The following is a 15,230-nucleotide window of genomic DNA, read 5'->3' on the forward strand; positions in this document are numbered from 1 at the left end:
ATCCGGTCGCATCGGTTTATTGTTCACAACCCTACTGTCCACCCAGTAGTTGTTGGGAGATTTCAGTCTGAACCAAAGTGGTGGACTGACTGACTGACTGACTGATTGGAGCCATGCCACTAGTGAGGCTAAAACCAGCACACAACACATACATTATTCACAGTTCATATTTACAGCAGTTTCCTTCTCTTGTATCATCTTGCTTTGCAGCTGCTTTGTTACAGTTAGATGTCCTTGGCATAAGTCTCTGTTCATCTTAGGCACATAAATCAGGGGGTTACTGCCAAAGGGGCTGCCTGTTAATGATACAGTCTCTTAATTAGACAAAGGCACTACTCCCAATTTGCCGTCTGCATGAGCAGTGGCTGAAGCACACACTCAGAAAGGTAGAGCCAAAGCTAAGTTGGACAAGACACAGTCAGTGCCCAGACAAGCTATGACTAATATCTGGTGCCACTGCGAAATCTGCTTCTGCTCCACACAGTCAACAGAGTGAACAGGCTACCCACATCTTGTTCTGCGGCCTGGGCAGAAAACAAACCAAAAAGTAAAACTTTAAGTTGCCTGCTGTATTCTAATTTTCTTGTTTTTGCATCACCTCAGATGTAGCATCTTGTTTTGACAGAGGAAGCCGTAGTGCAATAGTTAAGGCTAAAAATGCAATGATGAGCAGTAGTTGCATCTAAAGCTGTGACTATTTCTAGTTTGTAGTTTGTGTTGATGCTGGAGACAAATTGTATTACACAAAAAGGCACTTAAAACAATTCACTCCTACATTGTAGTATAATGCCCCCAAAACCATAAATAATTGCCCCAGCTCACTGTTTATGTTTATTGAGGATGAAAACATGTATGGCTGAAGGGTATAGTTACTGTGTGAGCCTGGGATCCTCACATGATAATCAGAAACCAATGTAATAGACAGATAAGCTGATGTAGGCGATTTCTCAAGCCTGTATGGCAACATTAATAAAGACAGAGCATGAACCTGACAACATTAAGGGATCTGTATATGAGATTTTACAATGAGTAATGGTGTACTGAGCAGAGAACGAAGTCACACACCTTTCAAATCTGAGCTTCTCTGTTCTTTGTCTCGGTTTCTGGTGTGAAAGTGTGAATATGTTAGTGCATGTGAGTTCCCCCTGTCAAACTGTTGTTCTTCACACAGGCTACGCAGCCTTCAGGTGAAAGTGACCTTCCAGAATTTCCTCCACTGGAGAAACCACGTTTTCGTATGAAAAGACCTTTGACAAAGAAAGAAATCAGACCAGAGCACAGGCCCACTGACCACGAGGATTACCAGTTTTAATCCAGGTCGGCCGCTGGACTGTCGAACATCCATAAAGTTTTTAAAGTTTTAACAGCTGTCAGTGTCATTTGTGCAGCCAGTCCCAGTAGATAACGCCAAGGCTGAATTTCTTCTCCAGTCCAACCATGGCCCCAACACTGCAGCTAAAAGGCTCCAGCTTCCTCCCCTCTGTGTGTAAATAACTTGTCTGTTTACATCAGTGAGCGGCTACAGTGGGTGTGATAATGTTAGCTAACTTGATGTTACTCATTTTATGCATCAATTCTGCAAGTGTTGCTCCTCCTAGCTGGCTTACTGCCAGCATTGCTGTGGAGCATATCAGGCAATGCGGGTGTGTGCAAATGGTTGTGGCTGGATTGTTTTATGTTGGCTCTCATGTAAACTTCATTCATTTGAGCTTCTTGTTATGTTTAGTTGCTGCTTTCACTGGGCGGGTGGGTGTCAGCTGGAAGTGTGGCTGAGGAAGCGTTTGTTTTGGTCTGAGATGCTGGTGCTCTGGTGTGAGATCTAGTGGCAGTGACAATTTAATTTGTCAGAAAGATAAGTGGAACCTGGTCACTGATCACAACATCTCACAAGCTTCTCATACTGGAGTGTGTTCTCAGCTCTTTATTCAGCAGCAGTTCAGCTGCCTTTTGTGAGCACAACACATATTTTGTGTAGACCACGCTTTTGGTAACACATTTGCTCCACAAGCCTGCCTGCCTTGAAGAAGATTGAGTGCTGTGGCTCTAACTCTGCCACTTCGACTCCAGTGTTTGGAGTCTGGTGGTGTGGCCTGCGATAGTGCTGAAAGGCCCATTTCTGCCTGCTTAATCAATCTCTTGTACATTTTCTTTTGAACTTAATTGACTGATTTTCCCAAGACGGCCAATACAGGGAGGGTGAAGTGGGTGCAGTTTCACACTGCTGTTCACTGGTCCTCGCGAATCTCAATCTATTGATCAAGCTGCTGCAGGGGGAAGGCAAATCTGGGCCAGCTGCCTTGTCAGCAGTCTCTCCGGCTCTTAGAAGGAAAAACACAGAGGGAATACAACCAAGGAACAATAAGAGAAACATCAGTGGGAATCTGACTTTAAATGGCCGTTTTAACTTATCTTGTACAGCTTGAAGTGCAAATGTAAGATCTTCAAGGGACATTTTGATCACTGGATTGATTGAATTCAGAGTCGTTTGTGAGCTGATTAACGGATCTGTGTTCATCAAGTTATTGTAGACGTCTTTGTAAGTGAAAACAGTCAGCATAATGTAGGTGCTTGGTCTCTGATGATGCGTTTTCTGATGATTGATGCAGTTAAAGGCTCACGTCATGGCACACTGTGACATGCTGAAATGTCACTGGAGCCATTTAATAAATATACAGTTATTAACAGAGACTGCAGTATATCAACTATAAGTTTCACTTGAGTGGTTCAGTCATTTAATCAAATTTATACAGAAGCCCACAAAACTGTCAACACAAGAAATGTGAGAAAAATCTGTTCAAAAGAGGCAAAACACTTGCATCATGGCAGTCATTAATTTTGCCGACGTGTGTGTTCATAAGAAGCAGCGGAAGTTAAAATTCATCGCCAGTATACATAAAAAGACACGATATGAAAGCAATTTGAAGAAAAAAAAAAATCAGTCATGTTTGTGTGTGTTTGGGAATGTGTGTGTTTACTGGTGTGTGTTTACATGGGTGCATGTATTGATGACAGCAACATTTTTCTCAGTTAAAGTCATTACCATCATCTCTAGAGAGGTTAACTCAACAGCAGTCTGCAGTCTTCCTCAATAGAAGATTAATGATGATTATTTATTAAAGTAACAACAGGAACCCATGTAAGAAGATTTCCAACTTAAAATTTAATATTTGATTAACATTAAAATGCAATGACATGCAGTGAGTAAACTAGAGGCATGGGTGATTAAACCTCCATCTTCAACACTGTAGAAAGTACTAACTCATGAATATGTGGCTGATTACCTCAAGATGATCCTTTCTGATTTGGGTGTAAAAAAGTGCCGTCCATTAAATAATTTCTGACTTATTTATCTGCTCATTTTCCTCATAGTGCACTGGAAGTTGTTAAAATCCACCAGGACAGATGATCATGTTTGAATTGAGCCTGGTCACATGAAAGAGCAGAGTCGTGCCATGATTCATGACTCATTTTAGGGGTATCACATGTTGGTGTGAGTCATTTAAAAAATAAATAAATGGGTTTTTTTTATGCACTTACCTTGCATACACTGGGTTGCGGTGTGAACTTCAAAATGAACATGAAAAAGGAGAACAGATACAGCATCAAATCTTTGGTTGTTTTCATGTAGTTTCTCATGCTTATCTTAAAGGCACAGGAAAATCATTGTGTCTGCCATTTGGTGCTGGGCAGGTAGTGTTGGATTACAGAGAGAAAACTGGCTGCTGCTGTCTGGTGAGAGCTGTGTGCTCGGCTCCCAACAGAGCTGAGGGAAGCTGCAGAGTCGGTGCATAATTCTCTAGCAACAATATTCACTTTAAGGTTTATCATCTTTATTTTCTGATTCAGTCACTGGGTTTTAAAATATAATCGACCAGCGTTTTGTCACAGGTGCTGTGTGAATGAGTGAAGTTAATTAGTGTTAACAGCAGGTCAGTTACCAATATTTGGGAAGTGTTGAACCATTCAAGGATGTGATGTACATGCGGCTTTATTTGTTCTAGTAAAAAAAAACAGAGCTTATTTATAAGTGACAAAGCTGGTGGCAGCTGATGAACCTTGTCAGATGATCCCAACGACCCACAAGCTGCAAACAACCGAAAACAATGATGTTGAGGTGTAATGCAGTAGTAAATGTTACTCTACTATTCCTAACTGCTCTCAAAACCTTTAACTGTGTTTTCACAACTTTGCATCTTAAGAGGGACTGCCAGCTTAGTAGCATCACTAATGTGCTAACATGAGGACGTGTATTGTTTTAAGTTAGCATGACATGGCTAATGTTACTTCACAGACAGAGACTGAACAGTGGGTGCTTACAGGTCGTGTCACTGCAGCATAATCAGCCACCTTTTTCTACTCACTCCTGTACTGTGCACTGTCTTCAATTATGAGGATAACTGAATTTGATCCTGAATGATAAATAGCAGTGAAAAGGTGTTGTAACTTCATATAACAGTGTAATCGAGCAATCAACATGCTTCATATAAAACAAGATCATGTACTGGTTGGCATGATGATTGCGTTTTCTTTGTCTCCATCTAATTTAATGAAGGATGATTTTGGGAAATTTTTATCCAACTGAGCGATTTCTCTCTTAAAACTTAATCTTACTAAAGGGCCACATATGTGGCCCCGCAGGCACGCAGCAGGCCGGCAGTGTGGTTAGGTGTTGACATTTGTTCACAGTTGTCATTTTTGGGCCATCACATTGGACTTCAGCATAAACAGTAGTCGTTTTTAGCTCTTCTTTGATGTGTATGTACAATACCAGTCAAAAATTTGGACACACTTATGTAGATATGAAAATGGCGCAATTGAGTTTGCTGTCTTATATGAGCCTCACACTAGCCCTTGTGCATAAAAATGGTAAATCAGGGGAATCATATCTACTCATTAAACATTCACAGCAGTTTTGTTTTGATATCTGTATTTCCATTGTGAATACCTGTGGTCTGAGAGTGAGTTTCCCAGACCTGCCATAAAGAAACAAATCTGCTGCACTGTCAGTTTGACAGCAGCCTATGTCAGAGAAAGGCAAAGTGAAAGGTCTGTCAGGGCCAGTCAAATTATTTCTCCTGTCCTGATGCACTTTCTGACAGATAAGCTGTCCTTTCACACTCACCCTCCTCAACCCACCTCTGTCCTCCCCAGTCTCAGTGGAAAACGTGATTGATAGAAAAGTGCAGGCAGAAGAATAATGTCAGCACTTGTTGCCTAGCAGAGGTCTCCATCAGTGGCACAGTTAACACAGGTCCTCCATCCATCGCAAAAAGACTCAGGTATCACACCGATCTCCAAACAAATGTCACAGGAGTCAGTCTACCTTGTATTTCCATTGTGCACACTGTTATGGAGTTCAGCCAAGTGCTGACAGACAATTGGTGAAGAGAGGAAGACGCAGTGAATATAGAAGAGTTAAGCCTCAGTGGTGACATTTTGAAAATGCTTGTTTGTTTGGCCGACTGTGTTGAATTGTGGGTCGCCCCAGCCTTTAAGACCCCTGCGCTGTGTCTGCAGAGATGTCAGCACCGTTAACAATGTGTCAAACTTACAGGTTGGAGCTAAAGAAAACACATCCAGCTTCATTAGACCTGGCGAGTGGGAATATAATCGGTAATATCAATAAGGAACCTGCCAAGACTGATGTCTTGCACTCTGGCTTCAAATAGGGTCATAAATGTAATCAGTGTTTGCAGTTTTGTGGTAAAACTGCTCCTCCAGGATCCATTTACCCTGAGTGAAGTTAACGTGCTGCTGGTACTTCAAAACCATAATTCACTTTTACTAGGGCCATGGAAAGAAGAGTCATTTGTCATTTATTTATCATATGACACACATGTAAATGGATTACTTAGCTGGGCTTTAGAGTCCATTCTCTCCTTCTTCTACTTCTCTGGTCCTCATCCCTCACTCCCACCGTCTCTCTCCTGTCACCAGAGCTGTGCTCATATCCATTACATGGCTCCGCTCCTGTGATAAATCTTTCCGTCAGCAAGACATCATAATCAAATTGTTCCAGAGGTCATTTAACATTGCAGAGGAGGGACTTCACTTCAGCCCTTGGAAGATCCGGCTCAAATACAATTTATGTGTCAGAGATGAATTGTGGAATGAAACATTTACAGAGAAAATGAACTGTCTTGCAGACTGAAATAGCCTTGTTACGACCATCTTTGTCACTTTATCTGCTAACTTCCATCACTGCTATTTAGGTGCCATTCCCCCTTTCAACCTGCCTGTGATTTAAATAATAATAAATAATAGAAAAAACTGTTACTGGTAACAGAGGTGAGCTGGATGTGTGGACAGGTTTTGTCCTGTAGTAATGCTGACGCCAACATTAATATAGTCAATTAAGTAAAAAAAAATTGTGCATTGAAGTTGGTTCTACGGTACAACCCTGCTTCTATAGGCACCTAAATGAGGTCTAGGTTTATGCATGTACTTTCTCACCCATCAGAATGAGCTGAGAATTTTCCTACTGTGCTGTAGCAGCCCTACGAAAAGCTTCTAAATACTTTTGATGCATCTAATACAATCTAACACAACAGCGGACCTTTGCTCCTAAGGGTACCACTCTGAAGTGACTGAATATAACGTCAATGAGTAAGGCCGGTCCATAACTTTGTTTGAATTCAATACAAAAACCCTACAATACATCCTACCTCATTATCTGATCTTGTATTAAACTCAGTGATATTGATAATGTATAACATGACATGACGCAAGCACATATATACAGTACATGGATATTATGATCCAACTTGTAACAATTTACATAACATGAATGTATTTATCATTTATAAAATGTCAAACCAAACATTTGTTGAATCCAGTTTTGTGTAGACTGAGAGTTGTTTTTTGTTTTATAAACATATAAATGAAAACTATTTTTTTTCCACATTTCCACAACGCTGGAGGATGATGCATTGGGTTAAGACGGCTAGTATCAGTAAACAAGTGGTACCGCATGTATGTAGGTGAAAAATCTAGGTTCATGCTGCAACCAAATGGAGGGAGCAGTGAGCAAACCTGTAGAGTCTGTTATGGGTGCAAATTGTGTTTGAATTATTACCACAAAGGTTGCACATTTACTTCTATAGTGGGTATTCAACCTATTTTAAATGTAAGAATCTCCTGCTTGACACTGATACTTACAGTGTGGTGGGGGTCGGCATCAAACTTAATTATGGGCTTTAGCTGTAGAATTCCCCTCTCTTCCTTTCCTTTAGTGCAGAAAATTACAATTTAAAAGCTCCCTAATCAGGAGGCTGTACAGTGCCAACAGCCTCCAAAGTAATGAAAATGTAACTACAGAACCATCAGGGCTTTCAGCCCCATCTATCTGTGCAGAACCTCCTCATCAGCTTGTAGTGTATGATGTTGTTCTTAGATAAATTAGCACAATTGTTCCATAATTTCAAGTTCACCTGATAATTATTGTGTTTGGCTTTTGACATGAACAATACAAGGCTTTGATTTGGTTATTTCAAAGTGTTTAATACTGATAGAAAATGTATGCTTTGATTAAGGTCTGAGAGGCTGAAAGCTCTGAAAATAAAATTAAAACACTGAATAGGTCTAAGTTTGTGGAAATCATTTCTATCATTTTGGACTGATACTTTTAGCACATTAGCAGAGAACTGGCACAGTGGTGATAAGCCTTTTTTGTCCCTTCAGTTTGTTTTCATAAAGATTTTCAGAATAAAGTGCTTATGTGGCTGAACAAAACATTCAAGTTCTTACTTACTCTTTAACAGGTTTGTTTTTCCTATTTTTAGGGGTAAAATCTTGGTTGATGCCTTTAACACTGGTTAAGAACATTGTATGTATTTGTTGGTAATCATTATTTATTTAATTCCTGCTGTAGGACAGTTCCACCTAACTTCAAAACAGAAGTACAAACTTCCAGTGAGGGCATAATGAGTGTAGGTTACTGCAAGAGCAGTTTTTACCAACATCAAGGCTCATGTCATACTTGTTTTTGAAGTGAAATAAACATTTACAAATGAATAATTGATTTTATCTGTATTATTTGGGGGGGGGGGGGACTAGGGAAATATGCATGTTTTGGGTTCTTCAAAGACATACCTAATGCATAAGTAATGCTTTTCACTTTCAAGTGTAAAGTCCCACTTTTGCCTCAGGTACTTCATTTTTCTGTGTTTGTATCTCTCTCTCCATTCTCTGCAAACACAAATCAAAATAAAATGAGGAGAGGAAATACATGGAACACATCAAAGACATGATCATACGACCAATTAATAGTCCAATGGTAGTAAGACATAAAAATAAAAAAATGAAGAAAACAACTAAAACTAAACTTAAAACAAAAAAAACAACAAAAAAACAAAAAAAAAACCTTGAAGGTTTTTCCATTTTTGGAAAAGTGACAACGTAACCAGTAACCCACACAGTGCTCCTCATTCCACTGCAATCACAACACATGATTACGCAAAAACTATCCGCTCTTGTCACTTGAGAGCAGGTCAACAGGTATGACTCCACGATGGCGGAAATGTAATTCTGTTGAGGAGATTACATTCAGGCTGCTTGACCCTGCAGAGAAGCTAAGCTCACGGCGCTGCACAGCTGTTTGGACATTAAGTGGCTCGAGTAATTCAGGAATAAATCTCAGACTAGAGCATGGCTGAGGAAAAAACTGAATAATAATAAATCGAGTGTGGTCCTCTCCTAATCGATGTTATCCTTAAGGCCAAACTCAGAGGTACAGGAAGCAATCAGGGAAACAATGGCAGGTACAAGAGTAATTTTGTGGGACAACAGCTTCACAGATGGGAAGGGTGGGCTATTAGAGAGAGGAGGGCCATCTGCGACCAAGCTGACAACAGCAACATAAAATCTGTGAACTGTACATCAATGCAAAATCTATACATATCCTATATATTATACATAGGATTTTAATTTACATGAACTCAGATAGTGATATGATTTTGAAGTTTGTCTAACAGTATTAACAGAAGAAGAAGCAGTGACAGAAAAAGAGACATTTCAGGTCTTTCTTGCCTCTCTGGTGTTTTTAATCTCAAACATAAATGAAAACATCACAAACGCACATAAGAACCCAATGACATACAACATTTTAGTCTGCTATTTTATAATGGGTTTAATTGTAGGCTTGAACGTGCTGAGGAACATCTAGTTCCTGCTTCTGCTTTCTGTGGACGCTCATTTTGACCGACTAATTATTACAGGGGCTCCTTAAAAACCTGTCGGCCACATGGATGTAGCTGTGTGCCTAGAAACACAATAACTGTAGAAAGATGAAAGTAAAATTGAGAACCAATTATATAAAGTCCTCAAGTCATAAGATATAGAAGTGTGGATATTTTAGAATTAAGTTTGCTTTTATAAATATATACATGTGTGTCTGCATTTTTGCTTCTTCTTTTTTCAAGTACATCAATAATAGTCCTGGTTTTGAACTAAGTACTTGGAATGACATGAATGCTATTTTGGATTTTAAATTAGATAAATAAAAGAAATTATAAAGGGGTGAAGCTAAGGCACTATAACTACTCAATGATTTTGGACTTTGGAGGGTGAATAACCCAACATCTATAGAATTTTTTTCCAAATAGGCAAGACAATTTAAAACTTCTGTAAACAACGTTTTAAACAGTAATAAAGCAATAACCGACTATTTTTGTGAGACCCTCCAGTTAAACTGCTGCCCCTCCCCTCATTAACAAACACACAGAGACTGCCCACATGCGAGATGACACAGTGCAGTATGCAGCGTTCGTGTGAAAGCGACCTTTCAGAATTTCCTCCACTGAAGAAACCATGTTTTCATCTAAAAAGACTTACAATAAAGAAAGAGATAAGACCAGAGCACAGGTGGAACTGGCCATGTAGACTGTCGTCTCAAATTCTAGTTGGCCAGTGGACCATTAAAACATTCATAAAGTTTTTATGGCTCCATTAGTGTCATTCATGTGGTTGTTCCCACCAAATAAGTCCAGGCTGAGCAGGGGTGGCGGCTTATGGGGCTCCAGCCCCATATGTTTTCCCAAAAGCCCTGAATGTTTTGTAAAGTTTATAAAAAAGGAAACAAAATATGCATAAGAAACACTGCAGCTGCTCAAATGATTAAACAAATGACTGCATCATATTCACATTCTGCCTAGACATAGAGAATTATATTGAAAGGTGTCAGTTTTATGTAACGTTCCTGGTATGATGTCACTATCACAATCAACATGTCTTTTCTTTATTTTTGTTGCGAGATGTGTGTGTCATGGATGAAAAATACATGAGATGCTGAATCTCTAGCTCACGCAAGGTGTGACACTGGTGAGACAGTGTGTCTGCTCTGACCCGTTAACATGTGCGCCAGAATGAAAACCAAGACCTTCCACAGCCACCGTGCCACACATCCAGCGTGTTCCTGGCTTTATACAGAAAGTTTGAGAACAGAGGAGCAGTGCCAGCACAGCAGGGCGGCACAGTTAACTAGCAGTTAGTAGCATGCAGTGACAAATATCCAGAACATGAATGTTTTCATTTGACAACAAAATGCCACTAAGTTTGATGTTTTTTGAACGAATATTATACGGGTTGTCGAGTGCAATGTTAATGTAGCTAAATAGCACTTATAATGTTACTGACACAGATTGATGACTGGTGGTGATTTGGTGAACAACTCAAAACGTTTTCTAAAAAGCCCGTTCACCATATAATGTTTTATTTTTATTTTTTAAGTTCTTATCTTTTATCTTGTGTCTGTGTTTATGCTTCTCTTCCCTCACCATTAATTTTTGACAGAGCTGGTCAATTTTAGTGAACAAAAAACTATCCTCAGTAAATGTATTTGCCTATTTGTCCATATCTACTTAAGCACACAATTTTACATCTATGTCCCTGTTCTGTTGCAAATCCCCTGACAGTCACTCAGTGATGGTGTTTGTCTCCCACTATCAAAGCATTATGAGCGCTTAGGTTTGACGCTTACTGGCTCATTTTCAGCTAATCAACCTGTTTGGAGTAGACAGTTCTGATTGAAATTGAAATTACTTTTAGTGATTTCTTTCTGAGATCAGCGTGTTGGACATCCTCATTTAAACATGTTTTTAGAAATATTTGCTAATTTATTAAATATCAAAAACTGAAATCTTGTTCACAAACAGTTTTATTCCTTTAAAATTCAATTTGCAACACAAAGTGTGCCAAATAAAAAAAAAGTGATGTGGCACTTAGCTGACCGATGGTGGAATCATGATCACTCAGGCAGTCAGGGACATTAGAGACTGTAGCTCTGGCCCCACTGCTGCATTCCAGCCAAAAAAAGTGAAAGGGTGCAAAAACTTTATGAGGCGACTATAGATAACTTCTGAGATTGAAAGATATTTTCAGAAGGGTATCCAACATTGTTGAACAATTTACAAGCTTTTCATTGTTTCCTTCAGCCAGAGGTCTGTGACTGTGGAACCATGTGTCAGGGGACAGTTGGACACATGAAGCTACTGCAGGAGCATTTAGAGCCTGGAATAGTTGAAGTTGCTGTAGTGTTGGGATGAACCTACAGAAAGTCATAAGTCATATTATCAGTTTGCCCGCCAAATAAAATGGTTAAGATAATCTGCACAAACTGTAGACTTGTCTACAACCTGTCTGAACACCTGACTGCTTGTGTTTGTTCAAGTGATAAGCTGAAAATAAGCCCAAGACATGTAATAATAAAAAAAACTAATTTGAACCGTAAATGATATTATCAATTAATGTTAATATTAATTAATATTCATTTATTATATTGTATATTAACATATTTATCTGCCTGTACACTTTTTACCTTTATTCAAACTATAATATATTGACATAGAGAGGTGATGATCACGATGGCAAAAACATCAAGCAAAGCTGCACAGCATCAATAACTCTCAGGTCAATTAAACACGTGTGTGAAATCACTTTGAGATCACAGATGACCGACCATTGAACGTGCAGAGATGTCATCCTTCAAGGCCTCGATGGTGGAGTGTTTGGACTTAAACAGTGTCTACACGTGAACACAACAACAACAACAACATCAGCAGCAGCAGCTCACACACTGCAACTCACATAATGCTGTGACCACTCTTACTGTGGCATCGCAAACCTGTTGACAGTAACTTTTTTTCACAAACACGAGAAGTTTTAAGGCCATTGATTCTAACAGTTGTATATGAGATGTTGAACTGAGCTGAAACCCAAAACTTCTGGTTAAAAGTGTAATCCTCAGGCTCTCTGTTTGTTTTGTTTGCTCTTATTACCGCCGCTAAATGAATCTCGTGATGCTTCAAATACAGCTCCCGTTTCTCCTGGACTACACGCGCAGTCATTTTGTCACTCTTCTGTTGGAGACATCATCACGAGTTTCACAGTTTAGCCGACGCTCCAGTCAGTTAAAAAAGCTCACTCACCACTTTCACTGTGATTTCACCTGAAATGTTTGTCAGATCAATATCATTGTCTTTTAAACTGTACAGATTTCTGAGCTATTTTTAATGCTGCAGGTCAAATTTGAATTTAATGAGCTTAGCGTAAGCTCATCAGAAAGACTATCTTTATTTCTCTTCTGCACTGTATTACTCTGCAGATCAGCTGTTTGAGTCAGTGTAGGTGAACTTGTGCGCAGGAAGACAGTAGTTCAGCAGTTGAACAAATTTTGTTCCCCCCTAAATTTTGTAACCCTAACCCTAAAGTGGTGAAAATATTCAAAATAAAACATACACAAGTTTTTTTTTTTCTATGGGCATTTTTTTGAAGTGGCTAAAATAAGTTTTTCTGCTGACCACAGCAGCACCTCACTCAGCTTCTCTGCCGGTGCTCCTGACTGCTTCTCTAAACTGGAGGCGCACTCATGCGAATCTACTGCAGCTGATACACTCAGGGGTCGGGCTTCCCCTTCTGGCCCAAGGCTGAGGTAATTCCCCACTCTGACCGTGGAGCCAACAGTGTTTACAGAGATGGAGAAACCTACGAGTGGCTAAAAGGTTCCAGCTTTTCTGGCTCTTCTTCTCCTCCATGTGTAACTAACTTGATGTTACAGATATTATGAATGTAGTTGGCAGATGTTGCTATTGCTAGCTGACTTACTGCCTGCTTTGCCATGGCAATGCTAGCGCGGGCTCATAGTTGTGGCTGGATTGTTTTTAGGTTGGGTCTCGTGTACACAGGGTAACTTAATTCAGTTGTGATCCTTGTTGTGTTGAGTGGCCACTTTCACTGGGCTTTGTAAGACCTTGCTGACTGAGAACAGGGCTCCCGCAGGTCATCAAGAAGTCTTCAATAGCCTGAAATTTAAGGAACATAAGGACTTAAAAGGTCTTACATTTACCATACATTTGTTGTCGGTATTAAATTTGTAGATAGTGTTTTTGAGACTGGAGGATAAAACAAAGCCACTAAGATTCATTTTGTAAATCAGTTTTGTTATAGTGATTTCATGGTTTTATGCGGTTGCGTGCCACTTGTTCCAGACCGTTGTTGCTTCGTTATCACGGAAATTTAATTTTAAGATGTGGCAATGCTGACATGTTAGCCAGTGCTAACCTAATTGTTTAGCATAAAAGTCCAGAGGTAGATATTGTTTCAATTTCAACTTCACGGTGGCATCTAGTAGGTCCTTATACTTAGCAAGTATGATGTCGATGTTGACATTTGTGGCTGTTTGTTAAGTCTATTTATCTGTCTACATTTGTAAATGGGAAAGTGCAGATTTACGGAGAAATGGTTGGAAGAAGATGTGTTTGAGATGTGGTTGGCAGCAACAGGAGACCCCTATGAAGCAAGGTGCAAGCTATGCAGTAAAACGTTCAATTTTGGGATGGGGATTTGGGGATTAAAGCTGTGGTAGCCCACGTGAAATCCAACAAGCGCAGGTGGTATGATGCATGTTAGCATTTCAACGTCTAACTCACTAGTAACTGCTCAACAGATGTCGTTATCAAGCGATATGTTGTGAACTAAAACGCAGAGTTCTGATGTGTTGTGGATGCTTCACACAGTGAGCAGGCACTATTCATTAGTCGAATGACGACACACATCGTGTCTTTGCCGCTGACTTGTTCCCTGACTTGGACATTGCAAAGTCGTTTACCTGTGGTGAGGGTAAAACTGCCAGTGTCTCCAGATATGGCATTGCATCATTCATAAAGAGAAACCTAGCAGTCAAAGTTAGTGAGAAACTGTTTATCATGAATAAAACAACAAAGAACAAGCTATACATCGGAACTTTTTCACGTTTGTGTTTGATGTCAATACCAGTCACGTGTTAAAGTTGATCAGCCTTATTAAAGGTTTTGTCAGTGTCTGGTCTGCCCTGAGAGATGCAGCTTTGTTGTTCAGCCTTTGAGTTGAATTTTTTTTTTTTTTTTTTTTTGCAGTAGCTTGCAGGAGCTGGGCTCTAGGCTGTTCCCCAGTCATTTAAGTGAGAAAAGAAAAAGCAATTGTGCATAATGATAACAGCTAAAAAGTCTGTACTACAAACCACTAAAAACAGATGTTATTTTCCCTCTGATTATCTAAAATTGAACATGAAATTCTGTCATAGGAAAATGTTTAGCAGTGATATAGCAGTAATGGCTAGTAATAGTTATTTTTACCAATGTTAATGGTGTGGTTCTTAAATACTGCTTCTGAAGGTGTTTAGATATTTTATTGCTTTTTTTCTGGTTTTGTGTTGTTGAACTTCCATGACTAGCATGGACTGAATTTTCTACTCTGCCTCTATTTTAAAACATTGTTTACAAGAGAACAAAAGCAAACAGAAATAATTTCAACATTGTTCAGTCTTCATTTTCATTTATTGAGGTCTTAAAAAGCATTTTGATTTTTAAAATGGGGCAGGAACGCTGTAAGAACATGAAATGAGATGAGGGGGAATTGTGGTCAAATGGAGGTTGGAGGTGTGTTCAATGAAGCAATTGTTTTGATCTGAGATGCTTGTGGTCTAGTGAGACATCAAGTGGTAGTGATATTCCAACATGGCTATGGCTATAGATGCCAAAAATGTTCTTTAATCTGAGGCCAATGCTTGGTTCAGGGTTAAGTTAGATATTGGTTTATGTTGAGGTCAGGGTAAGGGTTATGATTAGGCATATCTGGGATGGTAAAGGAATCAATGAAGAATTCCCACAAGCGCAGTGTGACATATCTGTGTGTGTGTGTGTGTCATTAAAAAGACTTTTGGCAGAAAGCTGTTGATTAGACAGCGTGTGTCAACACTG

This window comes from Trachinotus anak, unplaced genomic scaffold, assembly GCF_046630095.1.
Source record: "Trachinotus anak isolate AG129_WGS33_773 ecotype Australia unplaced genomic scaffold, CSIRO_AGI_Tana_v1 ptg000013l, whole genome shotgun sequence".
Taxonomy (NCBI): Eukaryota; Metazoa; Chordata; class Actinopteri; order Carangiformes; family Carangidae; genus Trachinotus; species Trachinotus anak.